This window comes from Palaemon carinicauda, chromosome 1 (assembly GCF_036898095.1).
Source record: "Palaemon carinicauda isolate YSFRI2023 chromosome 1, ASM3689809v2, whole genome shotgun sequence".
Lineage (NCBI taxonomy): Eukaryota > Metazoa > Arthropoda > Malacostraca > Decapoda > Palaemonidae > Palaemon > Palaemon carinicauda.
The window spans coordinates 266,634,157-266,645,620 of record NC_090725.1 but is presented as its reverse complement, the minus strand read 5'-3'; the positions used below and the strand labels follow the sequence as shown (position 1 = coordinate 266,645,620).

Sequence of the window (11,464 nt, the reverse complement as noted above, 5' to 3'; positions counted from 1 at the left end):
GAGAGGAGGTACCCCGAGAGGTACACCAGGAAACCACACACTCATACAAATTGCCGAACCAGTGGGTGGGAAGCGTTGAATCTGTGTTTAAATGCGTGTGCGTATGTGTACATATATATCTAAATCTTTAGACGTCAATTTTGACGGTCAGGTAAATTCTATAGAAATCGACGAATATTTGTTTCAGAAGTTGGTCTTTGCAGAAAAAAAAATTATTTGATTTTATTTCCATTTTAATGCTTTTGAATTGAGCGAATTCATCATCCTTGTTTTTGGAGTAGTATCGGTGTCAATAACTTTGGTTTCACGACGCTGCATAACTTTCAAATTAATCAGTCAATTTCCCTTCCACCGAAATTGTCATTCGAATTTTGTAGTTTCATTTTTTTTCTTGGTGTGTGTAGATTTAGTCCCTGTTATCAGTTAACCATCATTAAGCTTTATTAACTTGAGAAGTTACATCAATCTAAATATTAGAAATGATTTGTTATGTTTTTAGACTTGGAAGTGTTTTATTTCCCGCCATTGTGGATATAGGAATTGACAATAATTTGCCAATATGCACATTTTTGTGCAACTTAGTGTGATAATTGACGACGGCAAAGAAATATATTTTAAAATTGCTATATAAAACCAATAAAATATTTTGTAGGTTAACGATAAAATGTATATTTCAAGTAAATACCGTTCGTAACATTTTTCTGCTTCACCAGCCTATATTTATTTACCTGCAAGAGCAGAAGGTTCGTAAGTTGATTAATTTCTTTGAATTTACAACTTAATCGCGTCCCATCCTTTAATTGTTCAGCTTCAAAACCAAATCTAAGTTTCCCCGATGTCCTGTTGAGTCTCCCCTTCCGTCGCTTATCTTTATTGAACGGACAATGGCGACGTATTTAGGGATATCGCAGCAGCCTTTGTGCATAACCATATACTTTCCCTCCGGTGGCCCAGCTTTTAATGGACGAATGTGGAAAGGGGGACTGCTGTCCAGTCCAATAATCTGCTTGTTAATTGTGGTCATTGCGCTGTTATCACTTTCCTTTCTTCGTCACAACGTTGATAAATGATTTCTGTTAATAGATGTTCAGTTAGAATTCTTTTTCAGGCTTCGTCCCCCTTTTGTTGCGCCTTCACACAAAAGAAAGAAATATCCTTGCTCAGATGGCACAGAATAGACCCAGTCACCAAACTAAGGGAGAGGGGGCATTAGATTAAAAGTGAGAGAGAGAGAGAGAGAGAGAGAGAGAGAGAGAGAGAGAGAGAGAGAGAGAGAGAGAGAGAGAGAGAGAGAGAGAGAGAGAGAGAAATCGTATGTACCAAAAGACAAAAAAAATGAGGTCGACCCCTATTTTTCCTCAAAGATCACTCACTTACTTTGGTCTTTTAGGTTTTCATGGAGGTATTTTTTAAATTGCTTATTTGGAAAATACAATTTTCCAACAGAATTCAATAGCAAAATAGGAATCGTGTCCAACATTAATATCAATATCCGTAAATCATGAAAGTCAAATACGGAGGCAACCTTGAGGGCAACAAATTTCCATTGACCTATTGAGGCAGATGGAAAAAATGGCAGAATATGCTGTTTGTTGAGTAGCACAGTTATTTTTTATATATATATATATATATAAGCAGTGCTATTATTTATTTGTTAAGTAGCACAATTATTGGATTCCCATTTTAGGTTAATGATATCCTATACGGAACGTCGAGGACGTATTGAACTTCCATAACTATGGAAGAGAAAATGAGTAATCACATGCTCGTACTTACTCAGTGTACAAAAACATGTAACGGTGTATATATATATATATATATATATATATATATATATATATATATATATATATATATATATATATATATATATATATATATATATATACACACATATATATATATATATATATATATATATATATATATATATATATATGTTTGAATGTATGTATCATTAGCGTTATTAGTTCACTGCAGAGCAAAGGACTCAGCCATGTCCTTTTCACTTGCAACTTTTTATGGTCTTTCCATGCCAGTCCACACCCACAAACTTTCTCAATTCGTCTTCTCTTCCTTCCCTTGCTTCTTTTGCAACTTCTAGGGACCCATTCTGTTATTCTTAATATACATCTAGTATCTGTCATTTTCAATATATGTCATGCCTATGCCCATTTCTTTTTTCACGTGCTGTTAGAATATCCTCTACTCAAGTTAGTTTGCTCCATAGACTCCTTTAAGGAAGGACTGGAACGTCAGGACCTCGGGGTTTTTAACTTGAGTCTGAGAGACTTCATGCCTGATTTTTTTTTAAATTGACATATGTTATTTATTTTCAAATTTTAAGATCATTTTGCTCCCACAACTTTTCCTGTTTTTATCTAGTTTTCTATGCAAATCCCATTTTCTGTTCAAATCTCACTGACTAATGTGTTTTGTTTCTGTTTTTGTTATAGAAACGGTCCAGCTGGTGATCTCACAATATGCCACGTCACTGTAGCTGCTTTGGTTGTAAAGGGAACTATGATGGGACACCTTATGTAAAAGTCATATCCTTCCCAAAAGATCCTGAGGAGAGGGAGAGATGGATATTGGCAATGCCGAATGAGAAAGAAAGCTTGAGACGCTTGAAGGAGATATATATTTGTGAGACACATTTCAATTGTGAATGGGTGTCAGTTAAGGGTGGCAAGCGACCCAAACAACCTCCATCAATATTTCCTGGAATACCAAAATCAGCTTTGAAGCAGGTTACCTCAGCCCCACGCCCAACATCATCTTCTACATCACAATCAAGAGCTAAAAAGGTGCATGCAGCTGCTGAGGCTGCAGACAAAATCCGAGATTTCGACCAATTTCGCGCCAAAATTAGCTCCTATTTTCCTGGTTTTAACGTCATAAAAGACCAGAAAGATCTCTACCTATCAAGAACTGACGCTACTGGACAAACTGTCAAGCAGTTCTTTCATCTACAACAAGTCAACTCACCTTTTGGATTCCTATTCTTGAATAGAGTTGAGAAAGATGGCATTGAGGTGCCTAAACGACTTTTTCCTTTGCAAAAGAACAGCTTGCTCTCAAAATGGTCCCAGATTAGATCCATAACTGAACAGGTAAACACCTATGAGTACACAAGCCAGGAAAGTCTTCAGTACATAATAAGCCAGCTCTGCAAAATGACTGAGGCACGCGAGCTTCCTCATTTAACCTTCATTCTGTCACAGCTGCAGCTTGTGTTCAAACCTCCTGATGGTCGTCGATTTCATACCGACACTCTGATATTTGCAATGCAGCTTCACAACATATCACCCAGTGCATACAAAATGATTCGTCGATCTGGCTTAATCATTCTACCATCAACAAAAAAGATAAAAGAGGTGCTTTCTAGTAGTCTGCAGGACTCCAACCTCAAAACGTTATTCGACCAGCTTAAGCCACAGCAGCGTTTGGTGAATCTAATGTTTGATGAAGTAAAGCTGATCGAGACATTGCGATTTTCTGGAGGACATGTTCTAGGATATGCTCAAAACGTTGCAGCGGGTAGTGACCATGAAATGCTTGCTTCACATGCTATGGTTGTTGAAGTTGCCTGCCATTTTGGTGGTCCACGCTATATTCTACGCGTTTTACCCTGCAAAAAGCTAGCTGCCGATAAGCTGAGTGAACTTCTTACTGAAGCTTCCTCAGCTGTAGTTGGTGCTGGCGGTACTGTGATTTCTTTGATATGTGACAATTGCAATACCAATCGCAGTGTTTATTCGAAACCTGGAGGACCTGGAAGTTGTCAAGTGCTATCCATTCAAGAGCAATCTATGTTCTTAGTGTACGACTACGTGCACATCTTCAAAAATGTCCGTAACAACTGGATTACTGTTGATGGCCAGACACTCTCATTTCTTATACATGGCAATGAGTACTAAGCTTACTGGAGTGATATTCGGAAGCTTTATGAGATCGACCGAGCTACTCCTATTCGCTTAACCAAGCTGACGCACACCGCTGTTTTCCCCAAACCCCTTCAACGCCAGAGCGTACCCTTAGTATGTCAGGTGTTCAATGACAAGACTGTCGCTGCCTTAAAGACCTTCAAGGATTCATTGGGCATCAGCGAAGGCACCATCATTCTCACCCAGACAATGAGTGAGTGGTTCAAGATGATGAATGTGAAAGACCGTTTCTCAGCTAGACATCTACGTGACGAATCCAGACAGCCTTGGACAGCAGACTGTACATCTTTCACTAAGTTGGAGGACGCCTGCCAAATTATATCGACCTGCACATGGCAAGGAGGTAGTGGTCGTAAGCTGAAGTTATATAAGCAAACTGCTGAAGCATTCATTGTGTCTACACGTAATAATGTGGCTGCTGCCAAATTGTTTCTGGCAGAGAAAGACTTTGACTACGTTCTTCCTGCTATATTCGCGGATGAAGCCTTGGAAAAGTTTTTCGGTCAAGCCAGGCAAAGAAGTGGTGGAAACTTCTACATTGATGTAGTTGACATTATGGCTGCAGCAAAAGTTACAAATTTGCAGACACTTCTAAAGCATGACATTATGCCAGAATCTAGTTCTCGTGTGCTTGATTGCGACAAGAATTGTACTTCTTCCATAAATCCAGATGAGCGAAGTGAACTCATTGACGAGATCACTCCTCAAGACACTCGGGAGCTCTTGAGGTCTGCTGATAACCTTAAGCATAAAGTTGTATATTTGGCTGGATCCCCTGTTCATAAATATTGTAATAGCACTAGTATGGAGGATATCATGGATGATGAAGATGGTAACAAGGTGTCATCTGAGTTCTTAGATGATTTGAATAGAGGTGGACTGAGTGTGCCAACTATTTCAATTGTCTTTTTTGTAGATAATGCCTATAATTTGCATGCCATGATTAAAATGCATTGCCGCTTTCATTTTGCTGAATTGTTATCTTTTGTAGATGCACCTTTAGCTACTAATAATGCAGCATGTACGACTTTAGCCAACATTCTATTGAAAGCTCAGGTTCTCAATGTAAGTGACAAAGAAAAGGCTGTGAGATGCCTCAGGAGGCAAGAAAAGCTCTCCATCTAGCGATGTTCATCTAATCAAATGTTAATGTCTTTGAGTTTTGTTGTGATGAGAAATACCGTTCTTTATTTCTTATTTTAGTGTTTCATTGTTTTAGGGCTTGTTTGGAATGTTTGATTAATACAATATTTGACAATATATATTAAATTTGGACAGAACTACAGACTTTCCTCTTATTATAATCAGCCATCCCTCACCATCTATGAGTTACACACAAAAACGAGTAAAAATTACCAAAATTCACTATTTTGACCTTGAAATATGACCTTTTGACCTTGAAGATGATGAAGATGACCCCAGGTGGTGTTGAAAATGTCACTATTGAACTCACCGTCCTCAAAAACCCCCATTTTGGCTCAGAGAACGTGTTTCTAGCCCTTCTTAGAAGTCCTTTTAGTCCAGGACTCAAGTTAATCCTTCAGACTCAAGTTAAAAACCCCGATCAGGGGACGTTCCAGTCCTTTCTTGAAGGACGATATATGACAATATATATTAAATTCGGACAGCTCTGCAGACTTGCCTCATATTATAATCAGCTATCTCTCACCATTTATGAGTTACACACAAAAAACGAGCAAAAATGACCAAAATTCACAAATTTGACCTTGATAAATGACCTTTAGACCTTGAAGATGACCCCAGGTGGTGTTGAAAATGTTACTATTGAACTCACCATCCTCAAAAACCCCCATTTTGATCCAGAGAACGTGTTTCTAGCCCTTCTAGAAGTCATTTTAGTCCAGACTCAAGTTAATCTTTCAGACTCAAGTTAAAAACCCCGAGCAGGGGACGTTCCAGCTTCTATGGTTTGCTCTCATATCCACGTTACTGTCTCTGTCTCATAGCGTTATTCCCAACATTATTCTTTCCATATCTCTTTTAGTTGTAAGTAGCTTATGTTCTAAGGCTTTAGTAAGGCTCCAATTTCCTCGTGTAGAACCATCTGATTAGATACTTTTTTTAGAGAGAGAAACTGGCCTTTTACTTTTCATGATAGCATTTTGTTTACCAAAAGCTCTCCTTCACATGATATCCTTCTTTTAATGTCTCGTGTCCTGGGGAAACACTTACCGTCTGTCCTAAGTACATATATTAAATTACAATATCTAGAAGTTCGTCCATAACCCTTGTTTGCTGTCTCTGCATTTTCATTGAAAATTATTTTAATTTTACTTATATTCATTTTCAGTCCTACATTTCATCTTTTTCTTCCATCATATTTTGCAATTCCTCCCTTGATTCATTAAGCAAAATAAGTCATCTGTAAATCTTAAGTTGTTAAGGCATTCACCATCAATATTAATTCCTACCGTTTCCCAATCTAAATTCTTTATAACTTCTAGGAATATTGTAAATAATGTAGGAGAGATTGGGTCTCCTTGTATAACTCATTTCTCAATGAGAATTTTATCAGTATCCTTATGTAGTTTAAGGATTCCTGTATAGTGTCTCCAAGTGTTATAACATAAGATTCATCTATTCGTTGTCTCTTAAGGACTTTCATTGCTGCTAAAGTTGTGACCGAATCAAAAGTTTTCTCTTAGTCTATAAATGCCATATGTAGTGGTTTGGTATATTTTGTTGATTTATCTATTATATGGGTAATTTCGAGGATATGGTCAGTTGTTGAATTCCCACTTCTAAATCCTGCCTGCTCTCTTGGTTGAATAAAATCTAGCTGTCTTTTGTTTTTCTATTTGGCCAAATATGATCTTTGTAAATATTTTATATATTACTGAGAGTAAAATTATTGGGCTACGATTTTTTGTGAATTAGTATAAGGATAAAGTTTTTCCATGCTGTAAGTATAGAGCATTCTTTCAGACATTTGGTGTAAAGTTCATCGAGTTTTACTTCTATGAAATCTCTTCCATCTATTATTAAATCAATTGATAGACCATCTTCTCCTGCTGCTTTGCCTCATTTCATGCCTTTTAGTCCTTTCTGGACTTCTCCTACTGTTACGCTTGATACCAGCTCAGGTTTTTCATGATTTATGTTGGCAAAGTTATTTCTTATATCTCTATTGTATAGCATTGTATATAAATCCTCTGCAAATTTTATCACTTCATCTTTGTTGTTGATAATTCCATTTTCATCCTTTAAAGTAGACATCTGGTGTTGATAATTCCATTTTTATCCTTTAATGTAAATATCTGTTGGTGCCCTGTTCCCAGTCGTCTTTTCATTAATTTGATGCTTCTTCCATTCTTTAGCAGTTCCTTAATTTTCTCCGCTTGTGTTTACGAAGGTCTTGTTTTTTTTAGTTTGCTTATTGTTTTGGATAGTTCTGCTAATTCTGTTACAACTCTCTTAGATTTATTCTCTTATCCAATTTTTCTTTATTGCGTTTTTGGTCTTTTTTATATTTTTCCTTGATCTTCTCCAGGAACCTTTCAACTTTTCTCTTGTACTGGTTCCAATGTAAATTTTGTTAAATTGCTGTTTATTTCTTCTTTACTTGCTTCCGTTTCATCATGTAGCTGGCTGGCAGGACCTATTTTGTATTGCTAAAGTAAACTCATATTTTTCTCTTATGACAGGAGTGTTTATTTTCTTTCTTAAAATTTCCTTAGATCTAGACAAATTTTGCTTACCCTTCTACAGTATGGTCGCTCGTCTTTTAACTTGTTAAGTAGGTAGTAGGTTGAACAAGGCACCAGCTACCCATTGAAATACTACTGGTAGAGAGTTGATGCGTCCTTTGACTTGCCAAATAGTACTACATTGAATCCCTCTCTCCGATTACTGCTAATTTTCGCTTTGCCTACCCATACACCGAATAGCTTTACCTATTCTTTACACATTCTCTCTTTCCTCATACATCTGACAACACTTAGATAACCAAACAGTTCTTCTTCGCTCAAGGATTTAACTACAGCACTGTAATTGTTCAGTAGCTACTTTCCTCTCCGTAAGGGTAGAAGAGATTCTTTAGCTATCTTAAGCAGCTCTTGCCAAACAATGGTTTGATTTTGGATTGTCCTTCTTCTACAAGATTGATTGATTGATTGATTTATGCCTGAAAATCTTAAATCAATCAATCAATCTTGTAGAAGGACAATCCAAAATCAAACAATTGTTCTTTGGTCTTGGTATTGTCATTGCCTCTGTACCGTGGTCTTCCACTGTCTTGGGTAAAGTTCTCTTGCCGGAGGGTACACTCAGGCATACTATTCTATTCGTTTCCTCAATTCCTTTCCTCACTGTGGTATCTTCCCATGGGCTTTTAGCATTCTGCTTTTCCAATTAGGATTGTAGCTTAGCAAGTAACAATGATAAAAATAAAAGCACAGTTACATCTATTTAGTTTTTGTTTCTCCACTTTGTTTTCTGTATGTCCATTTTTATTTCTTTTTATAAATTAGGTGCTCGTAATTTTAATGATATTTCTTTCAGCAAATTCTACACGCTTGTCTCCTCTGTCATTTATTAGGCCTACTACAAATTTACCTTCTGTTGATTCTCCTTCTTTTGACATATTTTTAGCTTTGAAATAGCCCAAAACAAATATAAATTTAAATAGCCCAAAACAAATATAAATTTAGTCTTATGTTTTTCCATAATGTCTGCAGATTTCGTAAAAGAAAAAAAAGTTTCTATGGTATTTGTTTACGAGAGGACGCTCTCCATTTTCTCCAAAATTAAGCATTCCTGCAGCTCCTCGTTTTGTATAGTAATTAGGAAGTTCTTTAAAAGCTGGGAAAGCAAAAAAAAAAAACAGCAAGATATGTTGCGGAAGGGGGGAGGGGTGTTTGGTTGAGGAGGTACTAAACGACCTGGAAGCAGGGCATGGAGTATGGTACGGTTGGATATGTTTTTTTGTAATTCGTACCTCACATTTTTACCGTACCGTAATTTCGCACAGTACCTAAAAATTCATACCGTACCGTACTAGTACGATATTTTATCGTACCGTAATTTCGTATTGTTTCCGTACCTACTTTTTTTTTTTTTTACATTGCAGTTCATATAGAAATAACATGGCACTTTTACTACTACTACTACTACTACTACTACTACTACTGCCTCTTCAAGAAGATTGGTGTTATGTAATACATTAATGATATAATACAATTTTATTTTGCTAAGGTTACAAAAGGAAAATGTTCAGTTATACAGTATTAGGGATTCATACAGTTTTATGTGTTGCAGCGTAATAGCATTACAGCATCAACAATGTCCTCTTTTAGACCTAGTCTTAAATCATTAAGAATATAGCGCAACCCAGAGAATGTGCGCTCTATGCTCGCTTGAGTAACAGGCAGAGCAACTGCTACTTCAGCAAGATTTTTTAGTGCACTTTCTTGTTGATAATGCCACCACTGGAAAATACCTAATTTTTACTGATACATGAAGCTTTGGCGAACATTTTGATATGCTCAACCACTTCACTCTCTTTGCTTGCGGTAACAGTTGCTCTGCTTACATCACTGACTCGGAGTAATTGCTCAACAATATCTACTGACCCAAGTGCTGAGTCGCCTTCACTATCACTATCGCCGCTTGTGAATGAATCGTCTTTTGTCAGCATTGAGCCTGACGACATAGTACTAGTAGAAGAAATAGTTTTAATTTTTTTCCAGAGTCCAAGAAGATGTATCTGACTAAGTTCCTTCTGTTCTTCGGTATGGAGAACATTATATCTTCTGTGAAGATACACAGCAGATAGGAAAGTTGGGTTCCTAAGCAGAGAATCTTGCCGTTTTTCCATGGCTTCAAGAAGTGGTGCTGTGACTGCAGTGCTTCTTTCCAAAACAACTTTGCACTTAACCCACTGAGCAGGGAATTCTCCAGCTGTGAATTCATCTGTAGTGCACATGTAGCCTCATGGAGTAGTTACAGAGCTTCTGTTATGTCACTTATTTTCTCCCAATCTTAATCTGAAATAAGTAAAGATTCATTAGCTAGGCCAATTTGGTTCAAGAATAACTTTTTTTCAAGGACGCTGTCCAACATATCATACGTTGAGCCCCATCTTGTTTCACAGTTTAGTTTTTGGAAGTGATATGGAGCTGTTCTTGAATATTAAGCGCATATTTTGTGTATGCATCTTGTTCACCACTTTCCGCACCCTACATAAGATATATTTTACACTGTCTGTTTTCAGAACATCATGCACACAGAGTTGCATGGTGTGTAAAGCGCACCTTACTTATGTAACACTTTTAGCTGCTAAGTGAATGTCATTTACTAAGTCATCTATCTTATTTTCAGCAGTTTCCAATACTTTTTCATCGTCGTTTTCTTCATTATCACTCAAAGTTTCTTCACTGTTTCCTTCCTTCACCTGTGTATCACTCTGCATCAGTTTTCCTACTTTGATTACGTTTGATCCGTTATCTGTGGTTAACGAGTAAATTTGTTTTTCTTGTATTCCAATCTTATTAAAAAAAGCTAGCAAAACTGATTTGATCTCTTCAGCTGTTGCCCTTTGTGTCATTTCCTTTACGGAGGCTGTCACTACCTTCAACTTGCCATTGATATCAGACTGCACGTTCACCCCAAGGAAATGACGCCCACGTCGGCTGCAGAGATCTAACTTGACAAACCAAGCGCTTATCAAACTCAGTCCTCAACTCAAGTCTTTTTTTGCTGCGGCTTCAAGAGTCAGAGACCGAACAGCTCTTTGATTTAATGATACGGCAAGCTTGTTTGCAATGGGACCCATAAGCTTTGACATGGCTGTTTTCTCAAAAACAGATAAGGGCAATCTGTTGACAGTAACTGCTTCAACGACAAGTCCCTGCATCTCTTGCTTACTCATTGCGTATTCTATCACTTTCGTTTTCTTTCTTTTTGCACACGAATCTTCGCTAATCGTACTGACAAAATAATTAGATATATTTTCTCTCTCCCGTTTCCTAGACGCATTGTTTTTGGCATTGTCCAGGAGTTTCTTATATTCCTCCGTCGTCTTTTAAGGTGATCACATTAACGGCTTTGAGTGAAGTTCTGGGCCGGGCTTCGGTGTGTATGAGTAACCATAACCAGACACAAGGCAACTTGCTGAATTCTTCATAATGGAGAAGAGATCAACACCAACAAATTCTCGGTGCCGACCCATTGTGAGATTCTGTAAAACAAAAAAATAGCATATTAGATTTAAAAAGGTAAAAAAATGTGCTCATGGCTTGCACACAAAAAAATTCTCCTCTCTCTCTCTCTCTCTCTCTCTCTCTCTCTCTCTCTCTCTCTCTCTCTCTCTCTCTCTCTCTCTCTCTCTCTCTCTCTCTCTCAAAACTATTATAATTTTGCTTGAATTCTTTAAATAAGGAAGAGAACATCATTTGAGTCTTACCTCATGTATGATGAAGCTTCTCTACTGAGTACTGCCTCCGTAGCACAAAAGCAGAGTGCAGCGGCAGTCTTGCGAACAGCAGTCAGCAGGCCTC

The 11,464-nt window shown here is 37.4% G+C and overlaps 1 pseudogene; it reads right to left on the bottom strand.

Moving 5' to 3' along the window:
• Window positions 1-10,053: 10,053 nt before the first annotated feature.
• Window positions 10,054-11,136, bottom strand: LOC137639106 (uncharacterized; annotated as a pseudogene).
• Window positions 11,137-11,464: the final 328 nt, after the last annotated feature.